General features: G+C 40.2%; 1 pseudogene; it reads right to left on the bottom strand.

Annotated features, from left to right (window-relative positions):
• Positions 1–4275: 4275 nt before the first annotated feature.
• Positions 4276–23423, bottom strand: part of LOC132211938 (peroxiredoxin-like 2A) — a 92339-nt pseudogene continuing 73191 nt past the window's right edge.

Here is a 23423-nt window from a genome sequence, read left to right on the forward strand (position 1 = left end):
AGAATAACTTTCACTTTCTCTTATCCACACCTAATACTGTCTCCTATTGAACAGTGATATAATCATTCATGTAAAGGGGAAACAATACTGTTTCTTTGCTCTCTCCTTTTTTGTAATGGTCCTTTGTTTATTTGAGTTTTTTGGATTTTTATTTGTTTTTCACTGTCACCTTCATCTCTTACCGGTTAAGCATAAAACAGCATAATAGTAATCCTAAGGCAAACTCCCTGGGTGAGATACTCTAATGCTACAAGGATTTTAGTATTGTTTGCTTTCCACTCAGATGCCAATTCAGCTCTTTCACTATTTACAGGAAATGTTCTGGGAATCAACAGCATCACCAGTAATAAAGTTTTTAACAAGAATGATGACTTTGGAAATTTTTAAAAATAACTACTACTTATTAGAATAGACATGTTTTAAGGCTTGTGAAAGCTTACTCTTGTATATTTAGCATCTATTATCCTTATTAAAGGGTTGTTAAGTATATTTGTTGATAAAGCTACTTTTTTTTCCTTTTTTCCATCTTACAAGTAAACAATAAATACCAATTGTGTAAAGTCCAAAGAATATAGAATATAAAGTGTACAAAATGGAAGTTCTCCTTGGTCCTCTTTTCCTAACCCTCTTGGCTTCCCAGAAGTAACCACTGATAACTATTTAGTGTGTAATTTTTCCAATTTTTTCCTGAGCATTTTTCTATATGTTTCTTATAGATGTAGTTTTGAGCTGTGTGAACAAAATGGGTCATTATATACTTTTCCTTTCACCACTTTGTCATGTTAACACATCTGAAGATATTTTTATTTCAATATGTATCACTGCCTCTCTTTTTTTTAATCTGTTACACAGTGTCCAATAAAATAGATGATTCATAATTTATTAAACAATTCCCCTATTTCTGAACATTTAGGGTTATAATTTTCACAATTAAAAAGAGTGCTAATTATGAACATCACTATGCATACATTTCATGGGACACAGAAGTATTTACCAGGATAGACACTTAGACTCTCTGAGCCAAAGGAAATATATACTAGTATTTAAAATTTGGTGGCTATTGCCAAATTGATATCCAAGAATCTCATAATAGTATACCAATGCCCATTTCTGTATATGTAATCTCACTAACTTCTGGACATTATGAATCTTTAATTTTAGGTGATTTTAATTTCAAATCACATTCTTTCTAATAGTTCAACAAATACTTATTAAAAACATTATATGACAGGTATTGTGCAAATATTAGACACTCATTGGAGTGTGATACAGTCACTATGATACCTATCCTTGACTTTTTTTGTCTTTAATACATTTTAAAATAGACATAACAATATTAGATTATAAAATTCACTCATCATCTTGATCAAGGAAGTAATTATTCAGTCATATTTATATATTCTTTTGAAATTAGTTTCCCTTTACTATTTTTCTTATGGGAGAAAGTAATTTCTTTGGGAAAATACTGGTGAAATGCAAAGAGCAGAGATTTTTACTTGCTGGGGGATCTTTCTGACTTTCTGTTTCCTAGCTCCAGTCAGGGCTATTTGTGGAGAATAATGGAGGTGCTCACCTTTTAGAACTCATTTTAGGTTATAAAGAGATAATGAAGAAAACACTCATCCTAATAATAATAATAATAATAATAATAATAATAATAATAATAGGTAACCTCGTAACACATACAACACACACCAATCATTCTTCAGGGGCTATGTACTAAATCATCTGAACAACTCTGAAATGGTTACTTCCAATATCTTCATTTCCAAAGGAAGAAACTGAGGCACAGGAGAACTTTTCCAGGGTTTTCCATAAATCCTGCCTCTTCCGGAGGGAACCCCAGAGGACCTGGCTTCATGCCTAACTCTCCTACCAACCTACTCTACTATCTCCCTTATAGGCAATCAAGCAATAAATAGAATTTCCTTTATTATTCTTGTGTTATGGTAGAGTCTACCAAATACAGATCCCTATCCACAGAATGTTAAATATGGGATAGAAGATGACTCATTAAATTCTTAAGCTTTATATTAACATATGAAAAATCAGTTGTAGAGTAGTGGTTCTCAAAATCTGGTCCCCAGACCAGAAGTAACAGCACTACCTGGAAACTTGTTCGAAATGTAACTTCTTGAGCTCCAAATCAGACCTCCTGTATCAAACTTTCAAGGTGAGGCCCAGCCACTTGTGTTGTAAACAAGACTTCCAGGTGGTTCTGATGCATGCTGAAGTTTAAGAACCACTGTTGCAGAGAATCCAGTAATGGGTGAAGTGAAAAGAAAAGAAATAAACCAAAGAGCGTAGGTTGGCTTTCCTAATAAATGGTGATACAGAGAGGCGGTGGGGGAGGTGGGGCAAGAGGGGATAAAAGTCACATAAGGCCCTAATATAGAACCTGACTTAAGGGATGAACAAGAAAAAAGAGGTCTTTATTTCACATTGCTGCAGTTATGTGGAGGGAAGTAAGAGATGGATAGCAAAAGAGAAATTTGGAACGTTTTGCTTTATGTTATAAATTGGGCCACTTTCATGCCTTTGAAAAACAAAACCTCAAATTTTCTCTTCAATTACTCTTGGCTATTAAATGTGTTTTTCTTTGAAAGTGTAGCTACCATATAGGATTCCCTAGACATCACATACAATGAATTTAAGTCAGATAGCATTGAGTACATTAAATACAAATCAAACAAATTCTAAAACCCCAGAATGTTAATGCTGAAGATCATTGATTAGATACCATCATCAAGTCTAAATAGTACCATGGCCTATAAGTTACAGAGGTTGCAAAGATGACACAGTTCAAGCAACATACCTGTTTCTTGTCTGGGAGGGTAAGTGTAGGAAGAGTCTATTGCATAAAAACCCACAGACACTCTTTTATTTTTTTTAATTTTTTAAAAATATATTTTATTGATCCTTCACAGAGAAGAAGGGAGAGAAACAGAGAGCCAGAAATATCGATGAGAGAGAAACATCGATCAGCTGCCCCCTGCACACCCCCCACTGGGAATGTGCCTGCAACCAAGACACATGTACTTGACCAGAATCGAACCTGGGACCTTCCAGTCCGCAGGCCGACGCTCTATCCACTGAGTCAAACCGGTTAGGGCCAGACACTCTTTTAGACAGTGAAGGCAGGAAACATATGTTTCATTTTCCACTGCATATCCAGTATCAATCAGAGTTTGACACATAGTAGGTGCTAAACAACTGTTGTATAAGTTAATTAATGAATAAGAACATGATGACGACTGGTGACCGAATCCTCCATACTAATAATACCGCTAAGGTACCAGGAAACAAGTTACCACTTAACTCATTGGGCAGAGAGGCCTGGATATGGAGGTATCGCACCTTAAGGGAAGAATTTGAGTTGCAGAAATTTAGCCTGGAGAAAATGATAAGTATCAGGAGGTGTGATGAGCGATAACTTAGTTCAGCACAGAATGGTTTTGTTCAAGATTTCCCTCCAGCCCAGCCATCCAGCCCCTGCGTTAGAATTAGGAGAGGAATGGAGAGAAAGGGCTATTATTAAGGGCATGCTAGATAAAATATATATATATCCAGGGCCTCTGTAGGAAACAGCTCCAGTCAGGGCTACTTGTGGTTCGGTTACAAAGTGCAACCAGGGAGGTACCCCACTGGAAAGCCTTGGTCTGAAGTTGTAGAAGTCAGAGCTGCTGCTTCAGGAATGCTAATGTGGGTCATTACAAGAGATATAAATAACAGTAAGCACAGTTACAGCCAGGAATTAGGGCAGTGACCTTGCTGGGCTCTTTTCCAATTCACCTGGCTTGCTCCATCACCTCATTCAGGTGTGATACAATTGAGATTGCAATGTCACACCAGTCCCCTGTTTTGTTTTTCTCTATAGCACTTATTATCATTTCACGTATAATATATTTCATTTATTTATTTGTCTGTCTTCCCCTAAGTAGAAGGTGAGCTCCATGTTTATTATATTCATACTGTATACCTAGCATCTAGGACAGTGCCAGATAATGTGATAGAAGCCAATAAATATCTATTGAATGAATGAACTTTTCATTATTGCCCTTATATTAACTCTCGGTCCCACAGTACATTTTATTAGGTAAGTGTTATCTCTATTTTACAGACAAGAAATGAAATTTAGCCAAGTTAACTGGCCCAAAATAATATAACCACTAAGTATTAAAGTTGCTATTTGAAGCTATCTCTGCCTCCCCACAAAGGATGTTCTCTTAAAGTAGATGTCATTTGAGCTTAAAAAAATGGGTAGTATTAGGACCATTTTTTTTTTTTCATTTTATGATCTACCTTTATCAAGCCATCCAGAGCACGTCAGTTCCTTTACGTTATTACTTTAACGTTATTTAACAAGTCATTATAGAAAACACACAAGCCAAAAGCCTTCTATCCTTAATCTTCTAGTCAATCACCAAATTTCCCTAGATTTTTAAAGACACGAAAGTAAACTCATTTCAAATAACAGCACCTCCAACACCATATACGTTTGTAATGTGGTGCTCCAGCCAATTTTAAGCCTCGTGTTTGCCAGGTTTTAGCTGAAATACCCCTTACTCAGATCTTAGGTTATCAGTGTTATTGGGGCCTATTTTGTCTTACTAAACAGCGCACAGTTAAACCAATTAATGATCTAGACTAAGAAGATGGCCTAAGTGGCACGCGTGGAAACCGGACATCCTGGGGACACAGGTGAGCCCCTAGTTATCCCTGAGCTGAAGTCTGTGGTTTGATCTTCTTAGCAGCTTCCAGAACAGACACTAGGTTTACTTTATCTCCAAATTCCTTTTCTCAGTGCTCAGGAAGAATGCCCTGCTTTCCTGATCCCACCACAAAAACGCCCCGAGGATGAAGCCTTCGCCTCCCAGGTTTCCGGAGAAGCTTCGGCTCCGGGCCCGGACCATGAACATCATCTTCCGCTTCTGGGGGCCGTGGAACTTCTTCTTTTCATCCAGGAAGATTTCTCCTTTGAAATAAGGCTGTAAGTCCTTCACTTCGGTCCTGACCTGCTCCTTCAGCACGGCGTGGAGGGGCACGCCCAGCTCATCCAACTTGGGCTTCTGGGAGGACAGGTCCGCAGCCTCCTCTCGACAGAGGAAGCAGCCTAGCCTCCGCACAGCGATGATGACAGCCCCCTTCTTCTCCCAGAGCTCCCTTGCTTTGAAAGTCCTTGGTTCCTTCTCCAGAGTTTTCAGGTCTATTTCCTCCAGATACTCCAGGGTTGCTCGCTGGGGCTTGGACAGAAATAAGTCCGTGTTGGCCAAGAGCAGCGCCAGGGCTGCAGCCCCCAGGGCCCCCGCGCCGATGGACCACATCCCTACGGAGAGGAGGCTTGGATCCAGGAGGAAAGGCATTCTCACAGACTGTGACACCCAAGATATACGGGCTCTGGGTAGAGGACAAGCGTCTGGGACTTCTCCCTTCGCGTCTGGCCCATTTTGTAACTTACATTGTTTCTTTCAAAAATTTACATTCTGTTCTGTAGCTATAACCTCCACATTCACTCCATTCTACACCAAAAGAGATTCAACATTCACCAGTCACTTTGCCATAGTTTCTCTGTTTATCTATGAGGTTCATCCTTCAGTAGTTTCTTCAAAAAGGTTCAGGAGCCCTGGCTGGTGTGCTCAGTGGTTAGAGCATCAGCTTGCACACTGAAGGGTTCGGTTCCCAGTCAAGGGCACATACCTAGGCTGCAGGTTCCATCCCCAGTCAGGGCATAAACATGAATCAACCAATGAATGCATAAATAAGTGGAACGACAAATGAATGTTTCTCTCTCTCCCTTCCTCTCTCTCTCATTCATGGATAATAGAGACCATTATAAACTTTTGAACAATAATAGATACAGAGGCAGAGCTGCCTCAAACAGATTGTCAAACTGCAGCGGGAAGGCCGGGGAGGGTTGGGGGGCAGGAGGGAGGCGTGTAAGAGATCAACCAAAGGACTTGTATGCATGCATATAAGCATAACCAATGGACATAAGACACTGGGGGGTAGGGGAGGCTAGGGGACTGTCAAAGGGGGGGGGGGGGAAAGGACACATATGTAATACCCTTTGTAATACTTTAAGCAATAAAAAAAAAAGGAAAGTAGAGAAAAAAATCAATAAATTAAAAAAGAAAGAAATATAGGGCAACTGAGCTGATTTATTAAGTTTTCATTAGTCTATACGTAAAAATGGGATAATTTTTCACACATGGAAACAATACTACTTATTCTGCAAGTCAGTGGGTATTCCTTTTGAATATTTGAATTAGTTCATTTACATATTGTCCCCTGTGGCAGTTTAGACCATTGTTCTCAAATCTCCCTCTGCCATGTGAACATCTGATGGGAGATTTCCCCCATTGCACTGACATTGGGTACAATCATGTATGTGACTTGCTTTGGCCTACTGCATAAAGGCAGGCATGAGTACAGCCCTTAGTAAGTGGTCTGACTTGGTCTCTTGCGCTTGTTGACCCACCAGGAAAAAAAAATATGCCTCAAGTAACTAATGGGATTGTGAGACATGACCCCAGGGAGGTACCCTGCTAGAGGGCCTTGGTCTAAAGTTGTAGAAGTCAGAGTTGCTGCCTAGCTAACCTGCAACAGAAGCACAACAATCCTAGCTCATTACAAGCCACAGTTTGGGGGCTGGCTGTTACTCAGATTCAGTGTATCAATAGCTGACTAATATATGCCAAATTTTTGTGTGTTGAGTGACACACATGCATGAAAACTGACTGGCAGAGTCATGCCCTTAAATTAACTCTCGGTCCCACAGTCTGCAATGACCAAGGGCTGTGGAGACTCAAATAATCAATAGACAATGTTTCTTACTACTATTAATGGGACCAGACAAATTGGAAACACTAGATAGTCTTTCATAATAAAGTTGGAGAAGAAAAATGGAGTAAAAGAATCAACCAAAATGTGTAAAAATTCTAAAGTTTCTGTAAGATCCCAGTAGAAATAGCAAGAGTGGGAAAAGGGCTTATATTTAACTAAGCAATCTGCCTTCCTCTTCACTGGCCAAAGACTCATATAGCCCAGCTCTGAATTCTTCTCTGGGTGTCAGAGGGCCAGGAGAGTTTCACTCTCCCAGCATCTCTAACCTTTTCCTCCCTTTCATTTGCAACCAAGCACAGTAGTACTTTTTCCTCCCAGAGCACAGGCTACAGTGAGCAGGGTATTCTAGAGAAGGGGGAAGGGGACTTGGTTACCTGTTAGCATTTTGTTGATACTTCAATAATCTGCTTTGGGAAAAGCCCCTCTCTACTCTCTGGTCTCTCTCCAGCTTTGTTAGAGGAACCACACGGGAAGGAATAAAGGTTGGGTACATCCCTGAGACCCTTAATTTTTAGAAAAGGGATTTTCACATTTACATTCTTGTTACATTTCCAACAAGATTATAGTAATAATTCTATATTTCTGCTGGTCTAGGTTAGTGATGGAGTTCTTGGCAATAATCCAGAGGAAAATCCTATATAATAAATGCCCAGCGACCAAATGGCAGAACAACCAGAATAACCGCAGACTCTCGCCCCAGCCAGTCCCACCCCCAAGCAACCCCCAGCACCCCTAAATCACTGCCTGGCTCCCTGGTGCATGTACATTTAGTGAAAGCACAAGAAATAATTATCAGTCTCTTCTGTCCCCAACCAGAGTCTCCAAAGGGCTCTGCTAATACTGCAGCCAAAGTGTGGAATTCTCCCTCCATGGCCTGCAGCCCCAGGAGACCTTCCAAGTGACCAAAAAGGTGATCTAAGCATTAACGGGATGGTAGCCCTTTGTGAGGAATGTAGATAGGCTGGGTGGGGATTTTGTGAAATTTTGGTGCCTTGCAGATTAGGTGAGCTTTCAATCTCTCTTTATTTTTTTTTTAAATATATTTTATTGATTTTTTACAGAGAGGAAGGGAGAGAGATAGAGAGTTAGAAACATCGATGAGAGAGAAACATCGATCAGCTGCCTCCTGCACATCTCCCACTGGGGATGTGCCCACAACCCAGGTACATGCCCTTGACCGGAATTGAACCTGGGACCTTTCAGTCCGCAGGCCGACGCTCTATCCACTGAGCCAAACCGGTTCGGCTCAATCTCTCTTTAAAAGGGGCAGCGAAGAGGACCCGCAGGCCGCCAGGGGCATCAGTGAAGGGTAGGCACATTCAAAAACAGAAAAACTTTTAAACAAACAGACATGAAGATCATATTGGGAAACTGAGGGCAGAGCCCCAGGAAGAATGCAAAAATCATTAAAGGGCCATCATCCATCTTGATATACATTTGCAAGCAACACAAAAACAACTTCATCTCATGGCATGTGAAATGCAAAACAGTTCTGTTGTGGGTTTTCTTCTGGCCATCCTTAAAGTGTAATTAGATCCAGCTGGGGTAAGCTATAGCTTCCAGCATTAGACCCCACCACCAGCCCTGCCCGATGGGTGTCGGGGTGGGCCTGCCGGACCGCACCCATACATGAATTCATGCACCTGGCCTCTAGTTAATTTATATAGCACTTTTTGGTTAAAAAATGAGGTACTGGGTTACTATCTTGACCTATATATATAAAAGCCTAAGCTACCGGCCAACCAGCCAACCGTTCAACTGGCCAGCCGGTAGCTATGATGCACACTGACCACCAGGGGGCACACGCTGAATGAAGGAGATGCTGAACACAAGAGCTGCCAAGATGCATTGACTTGGCAGCTGCGGGTTCTCAGGTGACGCACCTGGAACCAGAGAGGAGGGAGCCAGATTCCAGGGTGCGTCACCCGAGAACTGCCCTCTTGCAATCTGGGACCCCTCAGGGGATGTTGGAAAGCTGGTTTTGGCCTGATCCCTGCAAGCCAGGCCAAGGGACCCCATCATTGTATGAATCCGTGCACCGGGCCTCTAGTTAATTATAAAATTATTCTCTCATCTTTCTATCATAATCATTTCAGTGAATTTCTTTGTATATATGATTTTTAATATACTGTAATAATTTTTCATGTGCTACAAACTAGTGAGTCTCAATAATTTTTTGCTTCCATACCAATGGAATATTTTCCCAGTAGGACCATCTAAATTACACAGTGTTTTTGTTTTTCATAATTATTATTTGTAATGGCAGCCTAATCTCCCATTGAGTGGGTATAATATAATTAACCATTTCCTATTGTTAGATTTTTAGGCTGTGACCAATTTTTTGCTATTATAAATAAATTTCTTATAACAGATTGCAAACTTTCATCAGATATTTTTTAAAACTTTTGATTATTTCCTTAGTACAAACTCCCAGAAGATTCTACTTGGCCAAAAGATATATATATTTTAGAATTTCTTAATAGATATTGCTAAATTGATTTATAAAAGACTTTTGTAATGCCAATAATAATGTATGAGAGTACTCGTCTTACCTCTTCCTAACAAATATTGAATATTACCATGGGTGTTGCTTTGTTTTACAACCAAATGATAGAAATGAAAAGGTACCTCAGTATCATTTTAATTGTTACTTTTTAAAATTAAAAGTTAAATGGAAGTGAAATAAGTCAGTCAGAGAAAGACAAATACCATATGATTTCACTTATATGTGGAATCTAAAGAACAGAATAAGTGAATAAAATTAAAACAAACTCATAGACACAGAGAACAGACTGATGGTTGCCAGACCAGAGAAGAGAGGGTAGGGTGATTGGGTGAAAAAGGTAAAGGGGTTAAAAAGTACAAATTGGTAGTTACAACACAGTCACAGGGATGTAAAGTGCAGCACAGGGAATATAGTCAATAATATTGTAAGAACTATGCATAGTGCCAGGTGGGTACTAGAATATCGTGGGAACACTTTGTAAGTATTTGACTGTCTAACCACTGTGCTGTAGACCCGAAACGAATACAGAATAATATTTAATGTAAACTGTAATTGAAAAATAAATAAAAGTGAAATGGAACATGTTCGCCTCTTCTCATGTTTACTTTATTATACCACACACAAAAAAAGTAGCTTTCAAGCAATGCCTATCAATAAGACAGCATACTTATAGGGGTTTTCAAATGCAAATTACTCTATGGATTTGTACATAAACCTATTCTCACAGAATGAATCTCTAAGTTAGAGCATTTTCTTTTTTTCTCTTTTAAACAAAGTAGAGTCAAAATCTTTCTGAACAAATAACTGATACGGCCTGGATGGTGTTGCTCAGTGGTTGAGCATCAACCTATGAAGTAGGAGGTCATAGCTCAATTCCCAGTCAGGGCACATGTCAGGGTTGCAGGCCTCATCCCCAGTAGAGGACGTTTCTCTCTCTCTCCCTCTCCCTCTCTGAAATGAGTAAAAAATATATTTAAAAATAATAATGATAATTAATCGAACATTTTACCAGAATTTACCTTGATCTAAAAGCACTGAGTTTACTGAGGGATCTAATTAACTTAGCAAATCAGCCAAAAACAACAGTACATGACAGACAAAATTCCATTTAAATAAATACCACACAGACTGAGCAAGTCCAGAGGACGGAAGTAGGACCAAAGAGGGGAAGTTGAGGAAGACAAAATTTTGCTAATGATTGGTAGGACTTTTTAACAATTATCTCAAGCCCAAAATGGACACTCGCTAGCCGGTAAAAAAGCAAGTTTCTTATCACTTTGTTCAGCAAAAATGGTCGGGGGTACTTTAGGTAGTGAATGGATGTAGGGGAGGCCTGGTGGAGAGTGGGATGGATGGACTCTAAAGTCCCTTCCAAATCTATTTTCCCTAGCAAAGTCTTGTGGGCCTGGACCTCTTGATCCTGGGAATACTGGACTGATCTGTATAAGAAAGAGGAAGAACCTGTCTTTCTCTTCTTAAGGGTGGGGCTAACCCTAGTCAGAATTTTGAAATCTTTAGATTTATCTTTGACATCTTCCCACTTCCCCTTTTGTACTCTTGTTTACCATCTCATCCAGACCTCAGCTGCCTTATATTCCTACTTAGTCTCCAAACAGGACCACTCTACTGCATTACTTCTCTCTCTCAAACCACCTCAAATGCCCCATTCTTTCAATACAGATAATGTTAGTTAGGTGTAAAGAAGAAAGCAATCTGTTTAAACCATTTCACTCTAAAATGTAAATGACTGGCCCTGGCCAGGATGGCTAAGTTGGTTGGAGTGTCATCCCATACACTGAGAGGTTGTGGAGCTCAATTCCCTATCAGGGCACATACCAGGTTTCGGGTTCAATCCTGGGACAGGGTGCATACAGGAGACAACCGATCCATGTTTCTCTCTCTCTCTCTCTCCCTTCCTCTCTTCCTCCCTCCCTCTCCCTCTCTTTCTAAACCAATAGAAACGTATCCTCGGGTGAGGTATTAAAAAAATAATGTGAATGACTAATAGCCCCATGACCTTACCAAACAGGTATGAGTTTTCAAAACAAGATGTTTCTAAAACCAATGGCAACTGACATGTTGTAAATTAAACTCCAATAGCCCTTCTAGAGTTCAAATCCAAGCTCCGTTACATACTGTCTGGTGAGCTGAGGGAACTACTAACCCACCCTGTGCTTCAATACTTTCATCTGTAAATGAGGAAGACATATTATTAAACTAAAAAAATGTATATAACCTGCCTAGCTTATTTCTTGACACAGAGATCTTCATAAATGTTAGTTATTATTCTCCTTCTGCAGTCCTCCATGCAGAGGCACAATCATGGATTCCCTGCTCTCTTTCTTTCTCCTCTTCAACATACATAACCCATATCCCTGGGGCTGTGAGGTGAGTATCTGAGTCAAAGTCTGGGAAGCTGAGAGTTCTACATAAAAGGAGGACTTCTTCAGGTTCAGCTGACTTTACTATCCTTTTCTCTTTTTTTAAAAAAAAAATATATTTATTGATTGATTTCAGAGAGGAAGGGAGAAGGAGAGAGAGATAGAAATATTAATGATGAGAGAGAATCATTGATAGGCTGCCTCCTGCAAACCCCCCACTGGGGATCAACCCCACAACTCAGGCATGTGCCCTTGGCAGGAATCAAACCTGAGACCCTTCAGTCAGCAGGCCGACGCTCTATCCACTGAGCCAAGCCGGCTAGGGCACTATCCTTTTCTATTGCATATTTTCTGCCATTAGATTTTTTATATTTTCCCTTTTCTTTGTGTTCATTTTGTTCTTTTTGTTTAATTCTTGGACTGGGCTGTTAAATTTTTATTTGAAAATTTGCTTATTTCCAGTATTTCTTATTTTCTAATACATATATTTAAGGCTATAGGTTTCCTTCTAAGCAGCATGTTGACTACAATCCACAGATTTTGTAAAGTAATGCTTTTGTGTCCACTCATCTTTATATGTTTTATAATTTCCATTTGCTTTTCTCCTTAACCCACAATATTTAGTAATGCGCTTTTAATTTTTTAAATGTATGACTTTAGTTGGAATTATTATTGATTTGTGATTCATAAATAGTCTTGCTGTCTCTACATTCTCATGATAAATAAATGCAGCACATCAGGCATTAGAAGGCCAGCATGCAGCCATTTGTTGGTTCCTTCTCCACTCTTCATCTCCTCTCTCTCTATTTATAATCGTCATAGATGATGCTAACTCTCCAAAGTTTATATTATATGCAGGTGAGCTATAAATAAAAGGATGTTTTCTTAAATATGTTTTAAAAATAAATAACAGTATATGTAGTGCTTTTTGTAAACAATAGCAACAGGTATTCATTTAAATTATATTCTGCAAAAACAAACCAACTGTCTTCAATTAATATGGTGAAAACTGATGGAACCTGTGATTAAAACAAAAGTATACTAAACAAGAAAAATAAAAATCATTTGTTGTATGTGTGTAATGCAACATCTTTCCAGATGTAAGGCATTATCTCCACACGTGAAGCTAAAATGTGGCAATGTTTTAGTGGTTTAAGCCAAGGAAGGTTAGTTATATAATTGTTGTTATTTATATAGCCACATTTGGGAGTTCTCTACTGGTTGTGATATTGCCTTATCATAATGAGATAGCAGAGCTGACATCCTCCAAAACTGAGCTAGCTGTTTACTTATTTAATAACTAGAGGCTCAGTGCACAAATTCGTGCACGAGTGGGTGGGATCCGGCCAACCCAGCCCCAATCGGCAGATCGGGGCTGGGCCTGTTGGGAGGAGGAGCCGGTGGGAGGTTGGCCGGCCAGCCTGCCCCCAAATGGGGTTAGGGGGGCCGATAGGGGCCAGTGGCCTGATTGGAGTGGAGGGGCCAATAAGGGGTGGAGCTGGCTGGGGGGAGGGGCTGTGGGCCAATCAGGGTAGGGCAGGCAAATCGGGGGTGGGGCCAGCTGGGAGGAAGGGCTGGCGGGGGGGGGGGGGAGAGGGGGGTTGTTCAGCCACCCCACCCTTGATTGGGGTGGGAGGGGTGAATCCAGAGTGGGGCCAGCCAGGGGGAGGGGTCAAAGGAGGTTGGCCAGCCAGCCCCACCCCCAATTGGGCTGGTTTGCTGGCCGCAGTGGGTGTCATAGCAACTGGTCATTCCAGTCATCACAGTGTTCTGGTCTCTGGCTTTTTATATATATAGATTTCTCTATTCCTCACAGGTACTAGAGACCAAGTTAGCAGTTGTATAAATGTTAAAATTAAGAGACTGTAATTCTCTTATAATGTATATAATATCTATATACGTTTGGGTCTTATAGGGGACCAAATTCACTGGTTTGCCCAAGACTGTGGATTCCCCAAGATAGGATAAAAAGGGGACAGTCTTCAACAAACCAAGTCAGTTGGTCACCTTACTTATTTGCCAACAATAAGTCACAGCATTATCCAGGGTTGATCTTGCAAGCAGGCAGACTAAGCTAACTCATTGACTTTGTATGATTTAAGGGCTACCACAACGGCCATTTAGTCCCCCTAATCACCCAGACTCCAATGGGATTATCCACTTTCCCAACCTGCAGTTTCCACCATTTGAGCCATTCCTTAAGTTATTTTTCTTTTCACTAGAATTAGACATTAAAGACTTAGGTATTATCTTTAGAAGCTTTGTTACAAAGCTCAAAGCTGGAAAGGAAGCCCCTTTTCGTCCAGGCTCCATTTCATCTCACAGCCTTTTTTTATATTTTTAAAATCCTCATCCTTTTTTCCATTGCTTTTTAGAGAGAATGGAAGAGAGAGGGAATGACAGAGAGAAATATCGATGTGAAAGAAACACATTGATTGGTTGCCTCCTGCATGAGCCCAACCAGGGTAGGGGCCGAGGAGAAGCCTGCAACCCAGGTACAGACCCTTGACCGGAATCAAAGTTTTTAGCCACACCTTTCCTCCCAAATTGACCCCCTCTGCCAATTCTGTGAAACTCAGTTTTCACATAACTGAGCTTTGAACTCAAAATATCTTCTTTGCTATTAAAAACAACAACAACATAAAACAAAACAAAGAAAAACCTTGCCCTAGCCGCTTTGGCTCAGTGGGTAGAGTGTTGGCCTGTGGACTGAAGGGTCCTGGGTTCAATTCCAGTCAAGGGCATATGCCCAGGTTGTGGGCTTGATCCCCAGTGTGGTGCATACAGGAAGTAGCCAATCAATAATTCTCTCTCCTCATTGATATTTCTATCTCTCTCTCCCTTTCTCTTCCTCTATGAAATCAATAAAATATATATATTTTTAAAAACCTTAAACACAAAGAGGAAAGAAAATAGTAAATATATAATTGTACAAAATATATAAAATTAAATTTCATAATGAAAATAACTTATGAAATTCTAAGAGCACTACACACTGAATTAAAAATATCTTTACTGCAAAAATAATGATTCAAAAACCTAAGTAAGATCCCTGGTTGGGTAACTCAGTAGGTTACAGAGTTGCCCATATGCCAAGGTTTCGGGTTCGATCTCTGGCCAGGGCACATGCAAAAATAAACAAAGAATGAATAAATAAGTAGAACAGCAAATCGATGTCTATCTTTCTCTCTCTCTCAAATCAATAAATTAAAATATATATATTAAAAATAATAAATTAGCCGAAACCTGTTTGGCTCAGTGGATAGAGTGTCAGCCTGCGGACTGAAGGGTCCCAGGTTCGATTTCGGTCAAGGGCATGTACCTGGGTTGCGGGCACATCCCCAGTAGGAGATGTGCAGGAGGCAGCTGATCGATGTTTCTCTCTCATCGATGTTTCTAACTCTCTATCTCTCTCCCTTCCTCTCTGTAAAAAATCAATAAAATATATTTTAAAAATAATAATAATAATAAATTAATTAAAAACCCAAGTAAAAGAGAAAACCCCTGCTTTTGTGGGTGATGGGCTTGACTTTTTTTTTTTAAAAAAAAAAATTAGTTGGCTTTTATCTCTTTCTGTTTTATTTCCCAGAAATAAAAACTGTTTCCATTCCATTATTTCCACTTTCCACACTATATTACACATAATTCAGTGATTTTCAACCTTTTTCATTTCATGGCACACATAAACTAATTACTAAAATCCTGTAGCACACCAAAAAATATATTTTTTGCCAATCTGACAAAAAAATAGGTATAATTTTGCTCTCTCTCTCTCTCTCTCTCTCTCTCTCTCTCTCCAACCTAAGGGAAAAGAGGTCAGTGTCCCTGACTAAATGGTCAGGTATTGCATATTTTAAAAATTCTTGCGGCACATGGTGAAAATCGCTGCACCAACTAAATAACCTTCCATGTTCTGACTCACAATGAAAGCTCCCAATTCACATTCCATCTTCTGACATTTATATATATCAGCAGAGGTTTAACTAGTTTAACTTAGGGGGTCTAAGTTTGCTCCAACTTATTTCAACAGCACAACGGCACCTTCTTCAGGAAGGACTATAGATTTTCAAGAACATCAATCTATCTTACATTACCCACATCCATGTTATTATTGGACAAACCAAGACCAAGGCTCATCAAAGTTCAGCAGTGAAACAGAATTCTTGGGTAGTAAAAAGAATCACTCAAGGAAGTTATGGGCCCTTCCCTAAACCTCTTGGTCAGACACTCTCTTGGCGTGTTTACTTAGACTAAGACAACCCTGGGCACAAGGAGATGAACTGAGTTGCAAAGAGGAATCACGCCTCAGTTAAAAGTAATAGGGGTTCTCTAAGGTCCCTCCAAGTCTAAGAGTCTATAAAATTACTCTGGGATATCTGACATTCTTTTCTGGATGAGCCTTCCGTTATGCCAGGTGAACTATGGACTCTGAGTCAAGTGTCTTCTTCTACTGGCTTTCCTTTAAGGAAACAACTGACAGACCTAATTCTTAGACCTGGACTTCCTGCTACTGCTGCCACCTGAACAACAGAAATCAAACAGAAAATTAACAAACATTCAGTGAGCACATATACAAGCTGCTAAACTAGGTCTGGAGTGATTTTTCAATAATTGGCAATAAGACGTAAACAATGAAAATTTTAAAACACCATGAAAATTAAAAAAAAAAAAGAATAACAATGAGGAGCATTTGAGATTTTGTTTCCTAGCATATGCCATAGTTTGGCTCAAATAAATTTAAAAATATATATATTTTATTGATTTTTTACAGAGAGGAAGGGAGAGGGACAGAGAGCTAGAAACACTGATGAGAGAGAAACATCGATCAGCTACCTCCTGCACACCTCCCACTGGGGATGTGCCCGCAACCAAGGTACATGCCCTCGACCGGAATCGAACCTGGGACCCTTCAGTCTGCAGGCCGACGCTCTATCCACTGAGCCAAACCGGTCAGGGGTCAAATAAATTTTTATAAAAATAAATAAATAAATAAACAATGAAAAGATGTCACCAGGGAGTCTTGTACAGTGATATGGAGGAGAATTGATATTTTTGGATTCTAGCACTGTTTACTAGCTATGTGACCCCAAAGTAAGTTATTCAATATCACTAATCCTTACTACATCAGTAAAAGAGGTCATTAATAGTGCTTTCCTTATTTGTAAAACTGCTGTGTGGATCAAAGGAGATGACTATGTAAAATTATTAACAGGCATAGAGGAAGTATTTGGGCTTGAGTCTTCCATTTGCCTCTCCACAGACTCTCTGTTCTTCTCCACCCTCCCTGCAACTGGGAGGCTGGCCTGGATTTGATCACCTGAGAGCCCCTATAGGAGAACAGAGGGAGGAAGGAGAATTAAGATGAGGTATATATTCTCTAGTCCCCTACCTGGAGGGTCACTGCTGAGGTTCCTTGACCAGTGGCCATGAGGCCTGTGAGTGGCCCTGTCTACACAGCCTGTGGGCTTAAGTTATACAAATACTGCAAAATACATACTATAATGCAAATAAATTCTTCCACCTTCAGAAGATAGGTGTAGTGACTCAGACACAGACTATTTCCTTCTTCTCAGACCTTTTCAAACATTCCTAAGGAATAGCTTTTATTTTAAAGAATCTCCTATGACTGGGGTTGCCCAATTTAGAAAAAGAGAGAGAGAGAGAGAGAGAATACATTTTTAGTGTAGGTCACAAACATTGATGTTGCTTATCTGAAGTTTATTCATTGTTTATCTGAAGTTCAAATCTAACTGGGCATCTTGTGTTTTATTTGGCAACCATATCTGTCATGGGAAGATTTGCACCCTTTCATTCATTCTTTTCTTTTTTTCTTAATTAGTGGGAGTTTTATTGTAAAACTAGAGGCCCGGTGCATGAAATTCTTGCACTGGGGGGTGGAGCTCCCTCAGCCCAGCCTGCCCCCTCTCACAGTCTGGGAGCCCTCAGGGGATGTCCCATGGGGAGTGGGCCTAAGCCACAGTCTGGCCGTGGAGGCTCAGAGCAGGTGGTGTGTGTGTGTGTGTGTGTGTGTGTGTGTGTGTGTGTGTGTCTGCTAGGGACCTGCCCCCAGCCACACCGTGGAAGCTTGGAGCAGGTGCACCTCTGTGTTGTTCTCTCAGGCTTAGGACCAAGCCTGGCCCCTCCTCCTGAGCTGGTCATGACCATTATGGAGTCCCGACCTCATTTGCATATTACTTCTTTATATATATGTCTTCTTTTTTTCTATACACATTTTCAGAAAAGGTTCATAGGAAATAAAAAAAGCAATAGCCAAAACCACTGGCAAAAACTATTGATTGCCACCAATATTCATTCTCCCTTTCAGAGCTCAACTTCCTTTCCTCTTTTTTCTTATTATTATTGAATTTATTGGGGTTACAATGGTTAATAAAATTATATAGGTGTCAAGTTTACAATTCTGTAATACATCATCTGTATATTGTATTGTGTGTTCACCACCCAAAGTCTAGTCTCCTCCCCTCATCATTTATCCTCCATTTTCCCTCTTCCTTCTCCCTCCACACCACCTTACCCTTTGGTAATCACCATACTGTTGTCTGTATCTATGAGGTTAATTTTGTTTAATCCCTTCACCTAGCTCACCCAGCACCCCAGCATTCCTCCCCTCTGATAACTGTATCTGAGTCATATCTATAAGCTATGGAGCCAGTTCTAAGGCAGTGAATACCACTACACATTAGAATTTTCTGGGAAGTTTAAAATACCCAACGTCAGGAACACATCTCAGACCTACTCAGTCAGAATCTCTGGAAGTGCCCATCATGTGCAGCCAAGTTTGAGAACAGTGCTCCAAGGCAATTTGCTTCTCAAACTTTAACATGCAGACAAATACCCTGGGCATCTTGTTAAAATGTAGATTCTGACTGGTAGCTCTGTGGTGGATGGAGTCCCAGCAGTTCTAACAAGCTCCCAGGAGATATTCAAGTTGCTGGTCTGTGGACCACATTTTGAATAGAAAAGCCCTACGGCTCCTCTTGGCCAAATGTGTATCTTATTCTCTTAAGAAAAAAAAAAATTCCGTTGGCACCTAAAAAGTGACTGGAAGACTTAACAACCCTTAAGTTTAGGAAGGTCTTCGTATGCAACCACATTTTCATTACCCGTATTTCTTCAGCCTATTGAAACATTCTCCCATGACCTTCCCCCAAAGGCCCAATTTTATCATCAGCCACCATAAATTAGTGAATATTTCTGTTCATTTCTGCTTTTGTCTGATTTTTCATGTTCCTATAGATCCAAGAATGGATCCAGAAATATCCATTTAATGAGCTAAAGTTACTTCCACATGTTGGATGTAGTACATAAAATATAACTGTCAACATTTTGGTGAGACTTTGTGCCTGATAACTTAGGAATAAATCATGCAATATCTTGACAGCTTTGCCACTAATGTCAAAACTATTCCCTTTCTCAATATCAAGCAGTAATAAAGTTGAAAAAGTACATTTAAGACTCCCAAGAATTTCAAAATGATGCAAAAATTATTTATAAACAAAATTATTTCATCACACAATTTTGTTGACAGAGAAGATGCAAAAATTTAGAGTCCAAAGGGTCTTACAGGAAATGCACGAGGTCTCCAGTAATGATTGTGATTAGGAATTTAAGTATTAGTAGCCAGAGGTTTAAAAAACTCTTTGGTAAGGTATTTAAAAGAGGTTGGTAAATGGGTGTTACTTCAAAAGACAGTTCACTTTTAGCACAGTTTATCAGATTATATATAAACCAGGAGAATAGAGGAGCCATTTCCGAGCTTCACTCTAAATTAACTTTTGCCTGAGGCTGGTACATATCATGCTGGTGCTGAGTTTAACTAGCACAGCCCATCTAGAAAATAGATAGTCCAAGAGCCACAAAAAGTTCATAAACCTACAACGTTCACCACTGACAAATAAGAGCAATGCATGTATAAAATATAAAAACACTGACAGGAGGAAGAAAAGAAAATCAAACCAATTGAGCACAGATTTGTGATAATAAATACTCAAAATGTGGCTAATTTAAGCAAACTCCTGATGACAATTTCAGGGTTTGATTATTGTATCTGATAATGCCAATTTTACAGCCAAAGCATTGAGAAACAAGCATTTAGAGCAATAAATAAGGACATTATATTAATAGAAGCCATAATTAATAATGCAAAAAATATTAGTCCTGAATTTACATTCCAAATATAGCAATCTATAATAATAAAAGTGTAATATGCTAATTAGACCAGATGTCCTTCCAGGCACCCTACCAGAGGAAGCTGGGGCTGTGAGGGAAGCTCGGGTCCTGGGTACTTCCCAGCAGGCAGAGGGAAGCCAGTGCAGGCAGTCAGGGGAAGGAAGGCCTACTCTTGCACGAATTTTGTGCATCAGGCCTCTAGTAAGTATATAAAATAAAAACAGATATAAAGTAAAAATGTAACCATGATCAAGAGATTTTAATCCTCTGCTTTCAGAACAGTACCTGTCAATAAGATAGAGCATTGATAAGGCTACTACAGATCTGAGTAATTTATTATGTTGCTCAATGCCTCTTAGAGAAAGATCTGCATAGCAAATTCCTCTCAGAGCTCATAGCTAAGACAGAATGTCCTGTTCTGATGGACAGATACTCTTTTTTTAGCTGATAAAAGTTTAGATCTATTTCAGAAGTTATAAAAATACAAAATTCATATAGCTCCTATTTTGTTGCAGCTACTAGAAAGCACAGGGCCAAACTTTGCTCTTGAAAAAATGTTACTTTCTTTAGCCACAGCTTTTTAATAGAATAATTTTCTCCCTCTCTGCTTGGATTTCTGCCATTTAATCTGTATTACTTAGTGTATCTATGTGTTTATTCTAAGCCACCTCAAATCCTGTTTTGAAAGTATATCATGAGAAATACGTTGATACAGATGCAGATCTGAACACAGTATCTAATGAAATACAAGGGATTATACAAACCTGTTGGAAATCCCTGGCCATCTTCAGAATAGGCTCTTTTAAGAATGGACAGGACTAAGCAGGCTTCCTGGAGCCAAGGCTTTTAAAAGACTCTTTATCATTTGCATAAACCAGCATTAAAATGCCCAACCCAATCCTAGTTCAGATGTGAGATCCTTTGGCTGACCCTGTCATACCATCTGCACTACCCGGGTTTGCATCTGTATCTCTGACAAGCCTGCGTGCCTAAGGTGGTCCAGCTCCTTCCTGTTCCTGGCTTGCTGTCTCCATTTTGGATCCCTTAGCACTGATCTTTTTCCAACATTTACTGGCAGCCCTACTAAGAACCATTCTCACCTAGCAAATCCAGCAAGCTGGTTAACTCCTCCAAGAGCCAACTCTGCCAACTCTGGCAATGCCCAGATCCAAACAAGCCTGCCTACTAATAGGTCTTAGCACCGTGGGGGACACCATGAAAGTCACATAAGAAAAGGGAATTCAAAACACATGCTTTCTTTCTAAGTGTCTCTTTCAATACAATGTGGATCACAGAATGAAAAATACCCAAAAGAGCACTTAGTAACTATTTTAAAAATATATATATATTTTATTGATTTTTCACAGAGAGGAAGAGAGAGGGATAGAGAGTTAGAAACATCCATGAGAGAGAAACATCGATCAGCTGCTTCTTGCACACCTCCCACTGGGGATGTGCCCGCAACCAAGGTGCATGCCCTTAACTGGAATCGAACCTGGGACCTTTCAGTCCACAGGCCGACACTCTATCCACCAAGCCAAACCGGTTAGGGCAGTAACTATTTTTTTAATATATATTTTTCTTGATTTTAGAGAAGAAGGGAGAGGGAGAGAAAGACAGAAACATCAATGATGAGAAAGAATCACTGATAGGCTGCCTCCTGCATGCCTTCCACTGGGGATTGAGCCTGGAACCTGGGCAAGTGCCCTGACTGGGAATCAAACCATGACCTCCTGGTTCATAGGTCGATGCTCACTGGGCCATACCAGCCAGGTTATTTTTAAAGCATTAATTCTATATATTGGTGCTACAAACTTAAAAAAATAAAGACATGGAAATGTTAATAATGTCTCAAAATGTGTGCAAAGAAAAAATTATAAACTATCTTAGCAGCCTCAATATCTCTCCTCAGTTAAAAGCTCAACTTTCCACATTTCTTTTATATATCTCATTTACTCACTCATCAAATAGTTATTGGGTGCCTACTGTGTGTCAGGTCTGGGCTGGGCACTGGAAACAAGAGTGAGAAAAAAAAGAATGAAGGAGAGAAAAAAGGAGCTTATTGTTTAGTGTGTGTGTGGGGGGGGTGCAGTTCTACATATGAGTAAGTACAAGATGTGTGGAAGCACAGATGAGAGTCCCCTAATTGCAGGGATGGAATGAATAAGGGAGACCTGGAGGACAAGGAAGGGCAGGGCAGGAGTGGGAGCTGCTGTGGGAATGATTGCAAGTAGAGATGAGAGAAGTGGACAGGAGCAAGAGTTAAAAATGAGGCAAAATGGGCGGGATTCCATGACTAAACAGTAAGATGAGGAAGGGGGAAGAGGCATGGATAATATGCAGCATCTAGTTTTGGCAGAAACTCGTGGACACACAGTGGTGTCACCCACTGTGACAGACAGCATAGGAGGAGCAAAACTGTAGAGAATATGATGAATGAGGTTAGTTATGTTCCTAAGCAGTAGAGGAGAGAAAGGGGGTGAAGAAAAAGGGAGAGGGGAAGAAAAGGAGAGGGCAAGGGGAGAAAAGAGGGTAGAAGGGTTGAAGACTGATGATCCCAGGATTACTCACATCTTTACTGACCACAGATGCTCGAGGGAAAGATGAAGACGATTCTAAACATACATTTGCCCTTCTTACTAGCTGGGAACTGACACCCTTAAACCTAGAGACCTGGACCACATGGTGTGTGTGCTGGAAGGACTCTATTTGCCCAGGCCAGAAGCAAGATGAGTGGCTTGGAGAAAAATCTGGCAAATCAACTTCTTGGCCCAATCCCCTGGGGCCCTCAACTCATGGAAAGGAGGAATCCAACCGGAAGAACTGAAAAAGGGGGATTCTCTAGAAGTCCTACAATTGCGGCCCAGAGGCTTCTATTTCTCTGGTTCACATTTGGTTTTCTAAAGGCAGGTAATGGCTGCACTTCTTCCCAAGTGGAGGGCTCAGGCCCTCCCAGTGTAGCAGCATGTGTACCAAATGGCCAAGAGACAAGCCCAAGTAGATCAGTGAGCCACAAAGAGGCCGAAGAAGCAAACAAATGCCAACTCAAGGAAAACTGTTGGACTTAATGGAGCAGGAATTTTACAGGTGAGAGAATGGGAAACTCCAAACATGGGAAAGGACTTTCTTAACCTTTGATTTGAACTTGATCCAATACATTTGGTTCCTGGAGTAAAACTAGCTGGAGTATTAGTTGAATGCTCAGATCTTAGAAACATTGACAAGTCCCAAAGGTAGAAAGACCAATCATGTTTCTACTAACCTACTAAGAGCTGACCTAAGTAATTAGAAGTATGGAAAACCTACAACCTAATTCAGAGTGACCAACCAGAGTCCCACTGTGGTCCCAGGAGAGATGATGGGGTATTTATAAGAGGAAAAGGAAAAGCAAAGATGCAGCTTTTCACCCAAACATAGAGACAAAGTGTAAATTCAAAGTAGATGAGAATAAAGTATGGATTTTTTCCCCCAAATCTACACACACACACACACACACACACACACAC

Source organism: Myotis daubentonii, chromosome 11 (assembly GCF_963259705.1).
Source record: "Myotis daubentonii chromosome 11, mMyoDau2.1, whole genome shotgun sequence".
Lineage (NCBI taxonomy): Eukaryota > Metazoa > Chordata > Mammalia > Chiroptera > Vespertilionidae > Myotis > Myotis daubentonii.